The 19,630-nt window shown below is 35.4% G+C and overlaps 1 protein-coding gene across 16 annotated transcripts in view; it reads right to left on the reverse strand.

Moving 5' to 3' along the window:
* ptprsa (protein tyrosine phosphatase receptor type Sa) overlaps window positions 1-19,630 on the reverse strand; it is a 202,554-nt gene that overhangs the window by 151,810 nt on the left and 31,114 nt on the right. For all 16 annotated transcript variants that reach the window (XM_051907932.1, XM_051907928.1, XM_051907929.1 and 13 more), the window contains exon 2: window positions 5,835-5,914. The gene's annotated coding sequence lies outside the window, so the exon portion shown is untranslated. The remainder of the gene's footprint in view (window positions 1-5,834; window positions 5,915-19,630) is intronic.

The following is a 19,630-nucleotide window of genomic DNA, read 5'->3' on the forward strand; positions in this document are numbered from 1 at the left end:
TACGATTGCAGTGTATTTAATGACTGTATTTCGGAGGCATGGGAATGCTGAACTTTGAAGCTGCTTTCAAAAAACTTGCCTTTCTGAGGTGCTTTCAAAACTTTGGGCGTGTTTGACAGTGGAGAAAAACGATGGAGGCCCCCGCTCGCCAAGTTTTGGGGGGAAAACACATCAATTGTAGGGGGCCTCGTACAGAGCCTTGGGGGACCTCCTTTCATAGAGCAACAGAAATGCAGTTTCTCCATCGACAGAAAATGCATCAGCTTTTATCTTTAGACCTACTGTGCGAAGAACATGCTTCTGTATACACAACCCCTCGTGTGTGAGTGTGTATATATGTGTGTATTTGTCTACTGAAAGTGAACTGATCCATAGCCAGGAAGGAAAGCAGACTGACAGCTATTAGAGTGCAACTGCACTGTCTTATCTGCTGCCTGATAGGAATCTACAAAGACCCACTGCAGAGATTATGAATTCATTACAGACATTCTGCACACACACACACACACACACACACACACACACACACACACACACACACACACACAAAGGGGTCTATATATTCACAGTGAAAGGAGAGGTCATTGTGATCGGTATCATAAATATTAAAGTGACTGTCTTGTCGCTTTTGAACGAAGAAGAATATGACTGTTTTTCAAAAGATGCAAAGGTGAGGTCATTCTTCCCTCACAGGGAGAGCAGGTTCAAATGCTAAAATGACTAGAGTTGTACTGCAGTTAACGGTCAGTGGAACAGGGGGGCGTGTCCAAAAAATGTGAAATTTGACACTCGCTGATGCCACAGGCTGCCTGCGGTCCGGTGCTCAGTAGGATAACAGCAGAAAGACTCTTAAAGGACTCAAAGGCAAAAGCATTTTTCAGAGCTAAAAGCAAAAAGCAAACAACATTCATATTATGAGGAGTAGAACCATTGAGGCAGTGCATTTCAGACGGTGCCAAAGAGACTGAGCGAAAAAGAAAGTCAGGTAGAGGAAGAGAATGGATTTAGAAATAGTTTACCCAAAAATATACTCAACCTCACATCACTTCAAAGCCAGACGAGTTTCTATCTTCCAAGGAACACAAAAGGAGATTAATAGTAGACTGTTTTTCCTCTTTTTCATACTCTGACTGCATTAAACTGTGTTCAACTTCTGAACAGAAATGTAAAGTATTAAACTAGTCTACATCACATGTGCTATATTCACACAAGAGCTTAGGGACAGACCAAAATCATTTATTATTGAAAGTATGAAATATAATATCTTATTATTAAAATCTCTCAGCTCTCAAATCTCATTTGCATATTCAAATTAGCGTAATCAGTCATCATTGGTGTCAAACGCTGGTGCATGTTCCTGTGTAATATCTGAATGAACACAAATATGATTATCAGATAATGTGACATCAGACAACTTGAAATATAGTGCACAAGTCATATGGACCACACTTTTATTGTTCTTTCTGGAATTTGACTGCTCTTGATTACTGTATGATGTTGTTGGAAATAAGCAGCGTGAACGTTCTGCTAAATATCTCATTTTGTGTTTTACAGAAGAAAGAATGACATATAGGTTTGGAACAACATGAGGGCGAGTAAATCATGGCAGGATTTCCATTTAATAAATCATGTGAGGAGAGAAGTCAGGCTACAGAAAGACAGTAACGGAAAGAAAGGGGAACTCAGGAGCGAGGGAGTGTATGTGTGTTCGGTGAGCTGTAAAGGATGGCAGGTTGCCTCTGCTCTGTGCCGTGGATGTGTTGGCCTTATTTGGAGTCAGAGACTCTCTGGTTGTTTACCCAGCAGGTCAGAGGGCCGCTACACCGCAGCACTGCAGTGCAAACACACCGCCTGCCACCGAGAGGAACTCATCAGCACATATCTGCTCCAGCACACACACACACACACACACACACACACCCCATATCACAAGATTTGTCTCATACAAACACTCAGGCTGTAAAGGCTCTCTCTCTTAGATACACTTCAGGCTAGGTGATATAGCTTACAATATCTGTGCTTTACCTTCAACAAAGCAGATATTGTAGCAAAATACAGTCAAAATGTTTAATACTAGCATCAAAAAAGGAATATAAAAAAATATGGCTTTAAGGCCCATTCACACCAATGACAGATAACTATAACGATAAAGATATCGTTCTGTTTAATATAAGCGCGCGCTGCAGTTTTGTCGTCTGCGAGATCTAAAAGCGGGATGGATTCTGATTGGCTGTCGTTGTTTTTATAATTCATCAGCTGGAAGAAAATATTTCTGAAAGTGATTCCAACAATTTTGTTTCTCTGTGTTGTTATCATTACTGTTGTGGTGTGGATTCAGCTATTCTTTTATACTTAGAATGATTTTCAGAAGGATATCTTTATTGTAATATTTATCGTCCTTGGTGTGAATGGGCCTTTACACAGTATTAATGAACAAAAATTTATAATAAGTGATAAAAATGTTAACGATAATAATAATAATAAAAATAGTAATAATAATAAAATAATAATAAAAATTATATATATATATATATATATATATATATATAAAACAATAAACAGGAAAATGTATTTAAATATATTCTGTATATAGTCTCAGAAAAGTAAAAAAATAAAGGCATGTTTACATAGAAACAAAACAAAACAAATATTTATAATAATTATTATTATTATTATTATATACAAATACATTAATATATATATATATATATATATGGTATTGTTATTATTAATATTAATACAAGAAGCAAAATGTACATAGTTATAAATAACAAAAAAAAACAAGCAATGTTTTATACAGTATACTCACTAACAAATATTCATAGTAATTAATAGTATTATTTATAATAATTAAATATAATTAATAATGAAAATTCATGTCTGAATGCATGCTTCTTAAAGGATTAGTTCACATTAAAATGAAAATTAGCCCAAGATTTACTCCCCCTCAAACCATCCTAGGTGTATATGACTTTCTTCTTTCTGATGAACACAATCTGAGAAATATTAATAAATATCCTGACGCATCCAAGCTTTATAATGGCAGTGAGCGATACCAATGAGTATGAGCTGAAGAAAGTGTCTCCATCCACATCCATCTATCATAAATATGTGCTCCACACAGCTCCAGGGGGTTAATAAAATCCTTCTGAAGCGACGTGATGTGTTTGTGTAAGTAAAATATCCATATTTAACAAGTTATGAAGTAAAATATCTAGCTTCCGCCAGACCGCCTAACATATTCAACTTATGAAGAAAGTGTAAAACTCTCGCAGTTCAAAATGCTTACGCTACGTCCTACGCCTTCCCAATTCAACTTACGAAGAAAGTGTAACTGACGCGATGTTGAATACGAAAGGCGGTCTGGCGGAAGCTGGATATTTTACTTTATAATTTGTTATATATATCTTTATTAAATATGAATTGTGTTCATCTGAAAGAAGAAAGTCATATACACCTAGGATGGCTTGAGGGGTGAGTAAAGTTTTTTATTTTAAAGTGAACTAATCCTTTAAATTGCAAAATCTATTGCAAAATCCCACAATGTTGGTTGATTGTATATTTCCACCAACAGTAATCTAGAAGCTATTCACGAACACACTCTGTCCATCTCTCCTCTGTTCAGCTGATGTCGGTGTGTTTGTGACACAGAGTCTGTCCTTTGAACACAATGGAGGGCCAAAGCAAACAGGCCCCGTGTGGCAGAGACTCCCACGCCTGCAGGATTTGCCCACAATGCACTGTGCCCTCGAGCGGCTCTAACTCAGTCTGGCACAGCAGATCTCCAGCATTCAGACCCGGATCAGACCTGTGACACACTTCAGCTGGGTTATCAATAGAGCTCACGGCACATCCACACCCATTCCAGCCCGCCAACCTCACTTCACTGCAAAAACGCTTACGAATAAAGTCACGAAGAACCAGAGAACCACCGAAGAATGGCATAACGCTCACTGCAATAATCAAAATGTTGCTAGATTTAATAAAACGATTAATAAACCAAATAAAAGCCCACTTCTGAATGCTTCACCTACATTAAATACTTTAAATACCACCATTAATAACCAGAGCATTGATAATTGGTGGAGGACGGAGTCGACGTGACAGAGAGAAGCCATATAATGGGTGTAGTAAAGATTAGTGGCTTTGTTTAATTGCAGAGAGCAACAGAAACAAGACCCAAGCGGATGCGGTTCTCGTGTTCAATGAGCAGGCATACGGATAAACGCTGTTTACCGGCGGCGAGGGGAAGATGGTGGAGGGTAATAAAGCAGAAATGAGCTCTTTGTGGAGCATGTGCATTACCCGACTCTCAGCTCTACAGCGGTACGGCATGCAATATTCAGCCGATCGCATTGCTCTCGCTCACAAATAGCCTGCAGCGACGAGCCCAGATGTGCCGACCTTCTCTGCTCTCCACTTGTTGAGAAGAAACAGGCGCCGACCGCAAATAATCTGGGCAAACGCGCCCCGTTCGGCCTCTGATAGCGGCGCAGACTCGAGAGCCTCGTATCTGTGACAGACGCTCAACGACAGCAAACAAACAGCACACACTCGAGCACCTCTGTGTGAAACACATCACTGAAGGCCGGAAACAAATGAGGAACCACACACAGAAACCAGGCACTGCAATGAGTTTGATGTTCATACCACCAGCGGTTTGTGTCAGATGCTCCCAAGAACTACCTTAATGAACGAAAGGAAGGAGGAAAAAGAAGAAATGTGGCCTCAAAGCGTTCATAAATATACATTAAATCATCAGACAAGAAAAAGCAGTTTATCTTGATGAACACACATGCCAGATGACAGCCTAGGTGATATGAAAAATAATACAGTTTTTCACACACAAAAGAAATTACTACTCTTAAAATATTATATATATAAAATAAATTAGTCTATTAATTAATAAATACATACATATATAAATGTAATATATAATACAATATGTAATGTTAAACAAATATTTTCAATTACATATATAAATACACAAATATAAATAACATTGCAACTAAAAATGTAATATATGTATATATTATTCAAAAAAATAAATGTTTTAAAAATAATATTTAAAATTTAAATATATTAAATTATACATTACTGTATAAATTATATTATATGTATATATTGTTATTAAATACATGTAAATATTTATATATAATTATATATAAATAATAATAATAATAAAAATAATTGTTAAATCATTTAATACATACATATTTTTAAACGTAATATATAATATATAATTTAAAACTAATATTTGCTATATATAAAATTGACAGAAAAAAGTGCTGTCAAATGATTAATCTCATCCAAAATAAAAGTTGTTTACATAATATACGTGTTTGTACTGTGTATATTTATTATGTATATATAAATACACACACATACATGTATATATTTAAGAAATATTTACATGCATATATTATATATTGCATATATATTTATATTATATATAAACATAATATATTTTTGTTAAATATATACATGCATGTCTGTGTATTTATATATACACAATACAAATACACAGTACAAACACGTATATTATGTAAACAACTTTTATTTTGAAAGCGATTAATTGCGATTAATTGTTTGACAGCACTAATACATAAATACAATTTCAAGTACATATATAAATATAATACGCAATATAATAAATATATAACATATAAATATCAAACTGTAATAAAAATGTAAAATATGTTATTAAAATATATATATAAGCATTGGTCGAACCAAAATTAACCATAAATCAACTTTAAAAAAAGCTTATTTTTCTTTACAATAACCAAAAGTTAACAGGGTCAGATGGTGTTTGATCTCATGAAGGTTTTTACCTCTCTGCTGTTTTAATATTCCTTCTGCTTCATTCTTCGGCTGGTTTTAGTGGCGTTTTCTTCTGCAGCCTCAGTTGCACCTTGAGTAAAGAGGAGAAAGAAAGAGAAAAGCTAATGAAAAGGACTGACAAATGAACCTGCTTCCTCCTGAGCTCAGGGTGAAGAACTGCAGCTTTCTGAAGATGCAACAGTGACCATTTGGAGGGAATGGCCGCCCTGATCGCTAGTCGATCGATTTGCAGCCTTGGGTGGCTTCTTCTTTCACCATTGCCAGATTTTCCAGTTGTGATCATGTGGGTAATGTGCAGCTAGAAGTTCACGTATTAGCATAGCGCATGTTTAGGCCTCATTTTTGACCTGAACGTCGCACCAAAACGTTGCTTTCGCCGCTGTATCGCTAACACAACGGTAACAGGATTTTGAGCTCAATAAACACTTGTGATATCAATTACAGACACAAAACCACACAAATCAAGCTTCATCATCATTGAAATGCTCAAGAGAAGGCCTGAAAATCACAACTTATGTCACTTTGGCTGGTTTATTGCTGATACAACCCAATAAAAGACAAAATCAAGCATCCTCGCTTCATGTCCAGGTATGAAACAGCTTCACAAACAGTCTTTTCAATCACACAGTATCATTATTTGTTACAATAATTCACAGAAGTACTGGGATAAAAGTTTATATTTCGGATATAAACACTGACGTCTACGGAAGAGATCAAAATAAAGCAAATCACCTTTTGAAAGTAACTTGGTGCTTCAAATAACGATTGTATCAATCAGTACACCAGTAGGTGGCGACAAGTGACTGTTAAAAAATGTATTTGTCATTGAATCATTCAAGAGATTTGTTCAAAAACACTGATTCATCCAGTAATGAAGCAAGTGAAGTATTTATGAGTGAGTCATTGAATCATTCATTCAAACCGCTTTTTTTAAATAATTCATTCACATTAAACATTTAAAAATAGACTGCAGCAATTAGCATTTTGTTAGAACCTCTAGTAAATTATTTGTTATTTTGTTTAGTTGTCTGTTCAGAATCTCTGATTGAATCGTAATTCTCAGTTTATCCAGAATCGCAGCTCTACTTTCACTGTTGCGATGCAATGCATACTTGTGTCGTATTATAAATGAAGACACAAACCCTCAAAATCAAGAGTCTTGCTTTGAAATGATCAACAAAACGCCACTTTCGCTAGTTTATCGCAAACACAACAGTAACGGGACTTTGAGCTCCCGTATGCAACGCATACTTCTTGTGTAGTACTATGAATGCAGACACATTTTACAACGCAAAGACAAAATAAAGCTTCCTCACTTTGCGAATGTTTAACGAAATGCCATTTTTATTAATTTATCATGAACACAACAGATTTTGAGTACATGTTGCGATGGAACGCTTACTTGTGTTGTATTATAAATTGCAGACAGATTTTGAAATGCAACAACACACCAAATCAAGTCTCCTCGCTTTTTAAATGTTCAACAGAATGCAACATTCGCTAGTTTATCGCAAAAAAATGCAATGTATACTTGTAAAATGTGCCTGTATTCGTAATACGACACAACAACAACACAAAAACACACAAAATCAAACGTCCTTACTTTGTAAATGTTTAACGACTTTCACTAGTTTATCGCAAAGACAACATTTTCAGTTCCTGTTGCGATGCAATGCATACTTGTGTTGTGTTATGAATACAGGCACATTTTACTACACAAAAACACAAAATTGAGCGTCCTCGCCTTTTAAACGTTCATCAAAATGCCATTTTCGCTAGTTTATTGCGAACAAAACAGTAACGGGACTTTGAGCTCCTGTTACGATGCAATGCATACTTCTTGTGTCGTTTTACAAATGCAGGCACATTTTACAAAAAAATAAAAAAATCAAGCATCTTCACTTTGTAAATATCTAACGAAAAGCCACTTTTGCTACTTTATCGCAAAGACAACAGCTTCTGTTGCGATGCAATGCATTATGTTGCATTATGACTTGCAGATACATTTTACTATGAAATAACAAAAAATCAAGCATCCTCGCATTGTAAATGTGTAACGAAATGCCATTTTCGCTACTCTATCGCAAAGACAACATTTTGAGTTCCTATTGCAATGCATACTTGTTGTATCGTATTATGAATGCAGACACATTTTACTACACAAAAACACACAAAATCGAGTGTCCTCGCCTTTTAAACGTTCAACAAAACGCCACTTTCGCTAGTTTATTGCGAACAAAACAGTAACGGGACTTTGAGGTCCTGTTGCGATGCACTGCATACTTGTGCCATATTATGAATACAGGCACATTTTACAACACAAAAAGCATCCTTGAATTGTAAATGTTCACTTTCGCTAGTTTATCGCTAAGACAACATTTTGAGTTCCTGTTGCGATGCAATGCATTATGTCGTATTATGACTTGCAGATACATTTTACAACGCAAAAACACACCAAATCAAGTCTCCTCATTTTTTAAATGTCCAGCGAAACACCACTTTGGCTAGTTTATCGCTTCCTCGCCATTTAAAAGGTTTTATGCTCTTGTTGTGCTGTCAGAAGCGAGTTTTATTCCTCACTTTATCTCTCTGCTCATCCCTCTCCCTGCCCGTAGACAAGCCTCAGCCTCCTCTGGGGACACGGTTTCCACGACAACCGGCCAGCCAGCAGGCGGACATGATTCCTCGTCCTGACGGGACGCTTTAATTCGAGACTACCCAATCATAACCGCTGAGTGCTGAGAGAAGTCCCAGAAGGCCCCGGGGCAGGGAGGGAAGGGCGCGTGACGCCCTCTCAGCTTTCGCTGCCAAAGAGAGCGGGAATTTGTTTAATGTACGACATTTATTCAGCGCCCACACGCTGGCGCACTACCGCTCCCTCACTGCAGACACTCCCTCCGTCAGATGCTTCATTAATCAGGCTGAATATAGCATAGATGTGAGCTAACGTTAGCGCTAGCCCGCCAGGGGACGTGACAGTACATTAGCCTCAATGTTAAGAGAGGGTCTGTGATGAATCGAACCGCTCGCTCGCGATTGGAACGGGTCGTGCACTTGAGCGCACACTAACAAGAGTCTGAATGTAGCTGGTTTTCTCAGGACGCTCTGGCACGGGCGCCGGTCAGCGCAGCGACAGATGGTGGAGCATCATGGTGCAGGGTAAATTGGGAGATGGTGGAAGCGTGATGAAAAACAGCGTGCAAAAGGCTTCATCGGGACGCAGAAAGAGCGCTCAGACTTTCACAAGCACAGAAGAGAGAGAAGAGAGAGAAGCAGCTTCACACACTGATTCTTCATTAGATTAGAATTAAACAAATCAATCAAATTCAGCAGCGCTTCACCTGAACACTCTACATGATGCATTATAAAAGTATTCTTAAAACACACTGAGATTGTTTTATTTTTTAATAAATTCTTGTAGAGTATTTCAATGCAAAAATATCAATGCAAAATCAATGTTTATTGGTTCATCTATCAGTTTTAAAGAACAGTTATGTATAGAGGCATTGTCATCTGTGATTGTGACGGTGTGATTCCAGCGTTCCCAGTTCCCATCAGTGAACACGGATCTGCAGTAGGAGCACGGCTGACATTGAGTGTTGTGGCGGCGCATCGAGCTCGAGCCCCAGAGGTCACGGCACAATGAAGAGCAAATTGATTCAGTTAGCGGATAAATAGATCGCGCACCAAAGTCAGGGAAAACTTATGGCTAGTGTTTTTTCATCTGCGCTCCTGGGAACGCTTCCTTGATGCCGTCCGGATACTGGAGCTCCTGCTAATATAACTGGGGAAAATTCACACACGAGATCTCGATCATATCTCTATTGTTTCTCAGCACTGATGTGAAGACGTCTGCTGAAGTCTGACTCCACACGGATCTCAGAAGAGATCTCAATCTCAGTATGATCATTTCTCATCAGACGATCTGAGCTACTTCTACATCGTACGACTATTGACTCTTAATCTTTAAATTCTAGGAGAAACATCTGAGATAAAGTTGATATTAAAATCAGACAGCTGAGAACTCTGAGAGCAAGGTCAACTTAACCACTCAATACTAAACATTTTTGTTAAATATTTTAGTTAAAATATTAAATATATCAATATAATAATATTAAATGTATTAATAATATATTAAATATTATAAATATCACTATTATTATTCCTACATAACATATTAATATAATGCATATGAAATTATTATTATTATTATTACTATTTATGTTGTCAATTAACCACTAAATAAATAAATAAATAAATGTTAATTTAATTTTGATAAAGTACATACTACATATTTAAATATATTAATATAATATATTTATATTAAATAATTTAATATTAATATATTGTAATAAAGATTACAATTATTACACTTTATATATTGCACATTAATATAATTCATATGTAATTATTATCATTATTATTATTACACTACCTAAATAACAAATAAAAAATAAATTAATTAATTTTGTTAAAGTACATACTAAATATTTAAATGTTAATATAATATATTAATATTAAATAATGTATTATTAATATATTAATATTAAATATTAAAATGATTACATTTAATATATATAAAAAAATAATATAATTCATACATGTAATTATTATTATTATTGTTATTAGGCTAATTTAGCCACTAACTAACTAAAATAAATTAATAAATATTTATCATCAATTAATATTTGTTTAAGTACACACTAAATATTTAAAAATATGAATTAATCTAATATATTAATATTCAACAATGTATTATTAATATAAAATATTACAATTATTACAATGAATATATAACACATTAATATAATACATATATGTAATTTTATTATTATTATTATTAATTTAACTAAACTAACTAAAATATATATTAATAAATATAATAAATAAATTAATATTTGTTATCAATTAATTTTGTACACACTAAATATTTAAATATATTTAGTAGTAGTAGTGGTAGTAGTAATAGTAATACAGTATAGCAATATTAAATAATTTGTATTAACATATTAATGTTAAATATTAAAATGATTACAATTAATATAAAACACCAATATGACATATATATTTAATTATTAATGTTATTATTATTATAATAAAAAGTAACATTTACATTACTTCAAAATGATTAAAAGCAATTTAGAGTGAAATATGACATGTTCTTGTGAACTCTAGCGTTTAAAAACTGTGACATTTGACAGATTCACTCCCTCCAGTCTCGTTTTCTCCGGGAATATATCTCTCCATCTCAAGCTATTCCGACTCAAGTTTTATTAGTGGGCCTGTTTTGGACAGATAAGTGCCACTGCTATCCTTTAAAAATAGCCAGCTTTTCCATAACCGCAAAAAATAATAATTACTGCGCAGCCTGCCAAATGAAAAGAGGCGCTGTTCTTGTTGCAGTTGCTGTTGATCTGGGCCAATCTGGACGGGACAGAGGCTTCGCTGCATCAGACAGCTGTGCGCTCAATAACGCCAGTCCAAATGAGCAGATCTTAAGAGCGGCGTAATGATCATCATGGAGCTCTAAAACTCTGGAATCCTGAAAATAAATTAATTGTTTTGAGTTGTTTAATCAAAGTAATCTCATTGCCCTTCGCTGACATTGTGACACTGGGAACGGCGCTCTGTCGCAGATGCGTCCCAGCCGGAGGAACGGACACATCGGATTAATTACGATAAATCAGTCAGCCCACACCTGTTTACAGCCGGCCGGCCGACCAAAAGCCTCATCGCTCATGTTCTGCAACCCTGGAAAGCTTTTCAGCGGCGCTCGTGCTGTTTTCTGAGCACATGGATGACATCTCGTTTTTCTGGGTGTTTGATTAAAGAGACCATATTATGCTCTTTTATAAAGTCTTGATGTTGTTTTTGGGCTCTACTAGAACATTATTTTCCTCATATTCTCCATTGTTGCAGCTCCTCTCTTCCCAGTCTGTCAGTAACGCTCTGTTTACTTCCTGTCTCTATGAAGCCCCTCCTTCTGAAAAGCACAATGTGCTCTGATAGGTCGGCTGGAGGAGTGTGTTGTGATTGGTGTTTGGGAAATGTCCCGCCCCTTACCATAACCGCCAGTTTCAACACACTACAACTACAACTAATTCAACCAGGCCCCGCCCCTTTATTTTGGGTGGGAATTATTTAAATGAGGAATATTGTGATGTTACTTTTTTAGTAAAACTAACAAGACTTAATTATAAAACTTAAACCAACATTTACTTACAACAACTGCACATCATTTCCAATCAAGCTGTAATTTAGCCAAATTGTGCAAAAACTGTGAAAATACGATGTTTAAAAACTGTGTGTATTTAGGATGCTAGTAATGAAATAAACCTTAGCAAGACAAATAAAAGTTGAGAGACATGGTTGAATTGACACTATGGTGGAAATTATACAAAATCCACTGCTACTAAACAAGATATTGAGGGAAAATGCATTTGAAGAGAGTTTATAAGTCTGCACACACTTCACATTATTAACATGTCAGCATGAAATTAATCAAAGCTTTCTTATGAATATATAATCTGTGTTTATCCCGCACTAGCAGAGGGGGTGCTATAGAAAAATCATTTAGTTTATTAATACTAGATCATACTTGCCTCAGGATTTGTGCCACGGAATTCCAGCCTGCCTTTGACCTCGGGAACGCCGGACCAGAGCCGGATCATCCACGTTAATCCGCACTCATTAGAAATGAGCCGTATGATACCGCCGCACCCCCATCCCGTCTGCAGATAAATAGCGGCTTTGATGGCGAATTAATAAAAATACTACGACCCTGTAAATAACCCCTGCCGCTCATGCACGCAGGAGCCAAAAAAGCGCTTATAATGATGATTGCAATGACAACATCTGCATTATCTCTGGAAGAGGGAACGGCGGTTGTGATTTCGAGGGGATCCGGAGGCTTTTAACCAAATGAAAAGGCCTGAAGTAGTTTACTGCGGCGTGCGAGGCATTGACATTCTGAAGCGGCTCTCGCACACTCTTTCCCGCTCACAGGGCACGACACTATATCAGATCATTTTCGAGGAGATTGTCAAGGCAAATAACACGGCGAAAGAGGAGCGGGGTGCGTTGTTAAAGGCGTCTACCTTTCTCTGAAAGAAATGTACTCAGTCAGGAGGTACACAGATTGATTCTCAAGACCAGTGGATCTCAACTAGCAGGTTATGAACCAATCAGAACTGACTTTTTTAGGGAAAATGGAGGGAAAACGATGCTGAATGCTAATAAGGATATGCGGCAAGTGTTGGGGAAAGTTACTTTTAAAAGTAATGCATTACAATATTGCGCTACTCCCTACTAATGATTGCATTACTTAGTTACTTTTTTTGGAAAGTAATGCATTACGTTACTTTTGCGTTACTTTTTCTCATCTGGACTGTTTGTTTGTTTTTATAACAATAAAAATGTTCTATTTTTGGCGAATGTAAAGGCGCTTTCACACCAAAAGTGAAATGATTAGGCCTCAGGCTGAAGGAAATGAAAGTAATGAGTAAATGAGTAAATGTATGCTCACATTTAGTCTAGAACTAGTCTAGAATAAGCATCATGTTCACACAGCGCACACAACATATATATATTATGTTGATATTTTGTTGTAAATTTAAAAGTAATGCGTTACTTTACTAGTTACTTATTTGAAAAAGTAACTCAAGATATTTTGTTGTAAATTTAGAAGTAATGTTACTAGTTACTTGAAAAAAGTAATCTGATTATGTAACTTGCATTACTTGTAATGCGTTACCCCCAACACTGTATGTGGCTAACTTTATAATCGTGAAATAAAATAAACGGCCTTCAAAAGAGCAGAAAAATGCTTCCTGTATCTTTTGCTGCTGAAGGCAAAGGTCGTGCGTCCAATAAAACTCTATTCATACTTCTGCTTTTGTTTATACATTAGCTATATTTACAAAAGTGTCGCTCTCAATCCAGATAATCTGATTGGACAAAAATATTGTCTGCAATATTTCCCAGAAGAGAAAGACTGTAGCACATCTAAATTTTAGGCATATCTTTAAGGCAGCACAATAAACACCACCATAAATGTCAACGGTAATGCGTTAATGCATCCGATTAACGCAAAATAATGACGTGAAATTGCGTCATTAACGTAATTTACACCACACAGTTATATGATCTTAGAAATCGTGAGTTTATCAAACTGAGCATCTACAATGACGCAAACACCTGTAACCCTGGTAGGTGAAATTTTCTATTCTAATCCGATTTCGCTTCTCTGTTTGCAATCAGATAATTTTAAGTCGCTAAACTCAGGGAAAGTTTTCAGTTATCCAGTAAGTGAATTCATTCAAATAATCAATCAAAAACAGAGCTAATGTAAAGAAAACCAGGCTTATTTGATCAGAAATAGCAGAGAGAATAGACTCACATTGCGTTTTCAGTGAATTATTAATTCCAGTGTGTGTTTCGCTTTAAAACACAAGCTCTGTCATAATCTGTGATTGTTTCTGAAGCACGCGAGCCTTGTGTGAAATACAGACTGAACATCAAAACATCCCACCGTTGGCCAGATGATACACAAACTATGTTTCTCGGCTAGATAAAACAAACCAGCGTCTCGCTAGTAAAGTTTTGTTGAATGCGGATTGTAATCAAGGCAAAGATGTCTGCGGTGACGTACAGGAGTCGTACAGTAAGCACACATGAGTCCGTTATTATTGATGTGCAAACAAACCATGTGTGTGCGCTCTCAATGCACTAATCGCACGTTGTGTTTATGCACAGACACATTTCAATACATTCAGGTGGTTTCCACACACATTCAGGATAGTGTTTTTATCTGTCGTGTGTGTGTTGCTGTGTTTAGTAATTGTGAATGGATCCGTTTACTGTAGTATATGCAGTCAGGTCAAGGTGGTTGGTTTAGGTGGTTGCTTTTGGCATCTCCATGTGGTTCTGTTCGGTATCACAATTTGACTTGTCTAAACTGTAAACAAGCTCTTTGCTGTTGCACTGAACACTGATTTTTTTTAAAAGTTTTTTTCTGTATTTTTTTTCTCATGGGTACTTTGGTACGCATAAATGTATGAATTATATGGACTCATTGCATTATTTGGTTACTAAAGTGTCTGTTTTTGAAAAAGACACCTAAATTTACCTTGAAAAAAGCTTGCAGAAAATGTGAATTTTGTGTGAATCACCCTTCAGTATTTACTTTGCTGGATATAGCAAATGATGACAAAATAAACATGTTAAACAAGATAAATGGTGTATGCTTAATTTCACAATAAGTGTGTGAATAATTGCACAAAAAGTTTCTTTAAAAATTGAGTCTAGAACTATTTGACGGCTTTTAAGTCTGATTTTAAGGTAATTTTGGATGTTTTCTGGTTCAGCTGGGCCATTTGATGTGATGGTAAAGTGAAACCAGTTGAGAAGCACTGATCTAGATCTCGATCAACTCAATATCCCATAGTCACTCAGGACGTTCCGTTTTCCTCCCAGTTCACCTGGCACCTACCGAAATAACTCATCGCTCCTTAAATAAATTACCGCCATGCTATCCTCCTCCTTAGATGTGATCTTTGTTCCTGTGGAAATTAAAAATTTAAGCCCATTTAGCAAGGTGCCCGGAGTAACTGGAAGCAGCGCGGTCTCGATGTAATCAGCAGCTCGACTCTGTGTGAGTAATGGCAATAGTTACTTCAGCCTCAGACGGAGGAGAAGCCAGATATGAATCTACCTCAGCTCTAATTGATTTATACGCCATTTTATTGCCAGATTCCTCTCAGCTCCCATTATGAAAATATACAGCCCAGACAGCAAACAAATAGAGCCATTACTTACGCGACTCGCTGCTTCAGAAAGAGCTCTCCGACTGAACAAAGCAGCGCGGCCGAATCCAAAAGTAGGACAACTTGAAGAGGACTGGGTTTTGCGTCGGTTCAAAGTATGAAGGCTGAGTGTTTTCTCTCTGATCGTGTGTGACGGCTTGTTGAGGCCCAACTACAAAGCGACTGAGAATGAGTCTCCTACTACAAGGCAGTCAGTCGCAAAGAGAAATGGAGCAAGATATCTGTCAGAAACCTGGCCAGCACACACTTCACACACTAATCTACAGGACAAAGAAGTCAACTACATTTTGAATGAAGAAAAAGAGACTTTTTTTTTTACACTGTGAGAGTTTCATGACAATTAAATCATTTTATCTCCAAAACTCTGATGACTGTAATGCAACTAGATTTTATTTTATTTTTTTCATTATTGGCAACACATGATTCTCGTTAAGATTTTTTACATTATTATATATAAATTTATATATTTATAAATTTGTTAAATGTTTTATTATTATTAATATTACTGATAAATAATAATAATATTACCATTTAATTTTTGTTCCATTTTTATTTTCATTATTGTTAACACAATTCTTATTACTGAGATTTTTAAATTTTTTATTATTAATATTATTACTACATGAACAATAATGAATGTCTCATTGCTGCATTTAATATATATATATATATATATATATATATATACACACACACACACACACACACAATAATACGAAAAGGCAGAAAACCATAGTTATTGTAGTTATTCCATAACCGTAAATTAACCATGGTTTTGTTTCAAAAACCATAGTTTAACTATGTTAACTATGCGTTAACATAACTATGTGTGGTTATGCCAACGGTAATCAATATGCCAAAAAAAACCATGGTTTTACTTTAATAAAACCGTGGTTAATTTTCGTTACTTCTTATTTAACACAACGCACATGCTAATTTTGACGTATTAGTGTAAGAGGCTCATCCTAGTCTATTTCTCCTATTATTCGCTAGTCTTGTGTAGCCAGACCTTGTTCTGACGGCAGAAGGTCTGGACTCTATCGCAGCTTTCATTGGCCAAGGACCGCCCAAGAGGACGTTTAACTGACATGTAACGCAACCAATCACAGTTCGTTTTGTTCTGCGTCATGTTTAGGGGCGTGAAATGTAAAGCCGATGTCCCTACAATAACAGACTGGTGTGCATCTAATAAATTATTCATTGAAGAATGTTGTGCAAGTTTACCGCAACAATAGAGCTGCAAACTTTACATACTTTTGAAAATCCAGCGTTTATTTGATCCTGATAAGCGCTCGTTGTCACAGTTGTAAACATGACGCCGTTCTTTTTCCACGAGGGGGTTTGGCTTCACAGCATTTGTTTCCAGGTGGACCGCTAAAGAACACAACACACACATCTCCTGGACATCCTGTAGAATTCAACCAACCAGATGACGACTTTGAAAATCCTGAAGTGTTTCCAGTTAAGTGTGCCATATGCATCAGATGTTCAGCCAACGGTCCATGGGCGTGACGTCTGAGGCTGAGACTACTTATTCGCTGGCGATAACATACACCATCTCTCAGTCCTGACCTCCATAGCAGCTGATAAATAAAAGTGAACACGTTCGAAGGATTGGAGATTCAGTCAAGAGCGATGTTAGCTCCTAGCGTTCGGCACGATAGCATCTCTGAGGGGATTCATTAAAAGAGCGCTTGAAAGAGGAAAGCGTCAGGAAGAGCGCGATGATCTGATAACAACGCAGAGGTCCTCCAGTGTTCAGGGTCACCGGGGAGCTGCTTTTCTCTAGCTGGATTAAACTAATCAAAACATGAATCGCACTTAAAGCGGCAGCGGCTCCGGTGGCCTCTCGTCCGTGAGGTAATTAGACAGGAGGTGAACGGGTGTGTGTGTTTCCCACAGCCTCACCTACACCATCGATTCTCCATCCTTCACGCTTTCACACGGCCTTTCTGTGTCTCTTCACAATTCCCAGTAGCAACACACTAGAATTTACTAAGGAGAAACGAACCCTTGCTACTCATCTAGGCCAAATGCTAAACACATCAAATACTAATACAACAATACTTTTTTTCCATATTAGAATACAGAGAATGGTATTGTTTTTACATTACATTATTGAGAATATTTGGATAAAATGTGCCTAATGTTTTAAAAAGAAAAACATGATTGTAAAAAAGGATGATTATTATTATTTAATATTATATTTAATATAATAATTATAATCAATATAATTATAGTATTTCAATTTTCTTAAAGAAAAATATTTCAAAATGTATTATTATTTTAATGATAATAATATAATTATATTATTTATTAATATAATTATTATTAATATGAACAACAATTTATATAATAATTAATTAAATAAAAATATATTTTTATAGTTAATAAAATTATATTTTCTTAAAAAGAAATATGATTACAAACATCTAAATATTTATTATATTAAATAATAATATATTTACATTTACATTTTTAAAGAAAAATGATTGAAAAATATGTAATTATTAATGTAAAATAATATAATATATATTTTTTTTAAAAATATTATCAAAAAGCATTAAAAATGTTTATTATTATTATATTTGTAATGAAAATTATATATAATATAATTGGAAAAATATGAAATTCGTATAATTAATATAATTACATTAATTTGCATAATGAAAAATATGACTACAAACATGAAAATATTTATTTTTAAAGAACTAATTAAAAAGGAAGAAAATATTAATTCATAAAGAAAATATGAATAAAAAAATATTATTATTAATGTAATTACTATAGTATTATATTTTACATATATGAATGAATATAAATAAAATGTATTTTTATTATTATTATTTTATTAATAGAATTGAAAGAAAAATATACAAGACATTTTTTGAAAAACTAACCATTATTAATTATTATTTATCACGTTTTTGGGAGGGGATCCATCCCTTCCAAAAAGCAACATGCAAGAATTTGCTAAGGAAAAAACAAAAGCTTTCTACTCATCCAGGCCAAATGCTAAAGCCTATGTGTGAGGCCAAGTATGCCGGCACGGATGAACCGACCATCCTGGGAATATGGGTAAGGAGTGAGGGAATGCGTCTTAAGAGCTTAGTGCAGGAAAAACACAACTATAGGTTACAGGCAGACAGTCCATTAAACGAGTCATCAGCGCACATTAAGACTGGCGTCAGCAATCCGGCTCTCCGGGAACGGATGGAGGGGCAGCAGATGAAGGACACACAATAAAATTAGCATTTAATAATATTGTTTAAAATGAATCAATAATTAAATATTAATATTAAATAGTAAGCCTTGAGTACCTAAACTGATTGATTCATTAAAAAAATGAATCAATTCATAAGAGTCATTCGGTTGCGAATCAAAATAGACATGAGGACGATAAGATGTAAAACCTTTTTTATATAATTTAACTCCATATATCTATGTTATTACAAACGAAGTATGACGAAGATTGATTACAGTTTTATCACTATTCTTATCAATTTGGCTAAAACCAATTAGCTTTCAGGATTTGACTTGTAAAGTCAAGGCTCAAAGAGATTCCCTAGTCTCCTGCTAGTAATTATGACACTGTGGTGGCGTTCATCTCGTAAATATGATCATTCTGACATGACTCGAAGGCAGCATCAACGCTAATGCTAATCTGAAAGGATGATTAATTCTACTGCGGGCAAACATTACACAGTTTTAAAATTTCAAGAACCATTTGCATCTACCACATTGATCTAAGGACAGTAAACGACTGAACAGCTTAATCTGGACCAAACTAATACGCACTTCTTCAAACTTCTTCAAAATTATAAATATAACAAAGTTCATTAGAGTATGTGTTTTCAAGAAAATACTATTTCAATTCAGAGTAATATCATTAACTAAAACTAAAAATATTAAAACATTACTGTTAACTGAAATAAGGCTGAAATAATATGCAATATAAATAT

Source organism: Ctenopharyngodon idella, chromosome 10, assembly GCF_019924925.1.
Source record: "Ctenopharyngodon idella isolate HZGC_01 chromosome 10, HZGC01, whole genome shotgun sequence".
Lineage (NCBI taxonomy): Eukaryota > Metazoa > Chordata > Actinopteri > Cypriniformes > Xenocyprididae > Ctenopharyngodon > Ctenopharyngodon idella.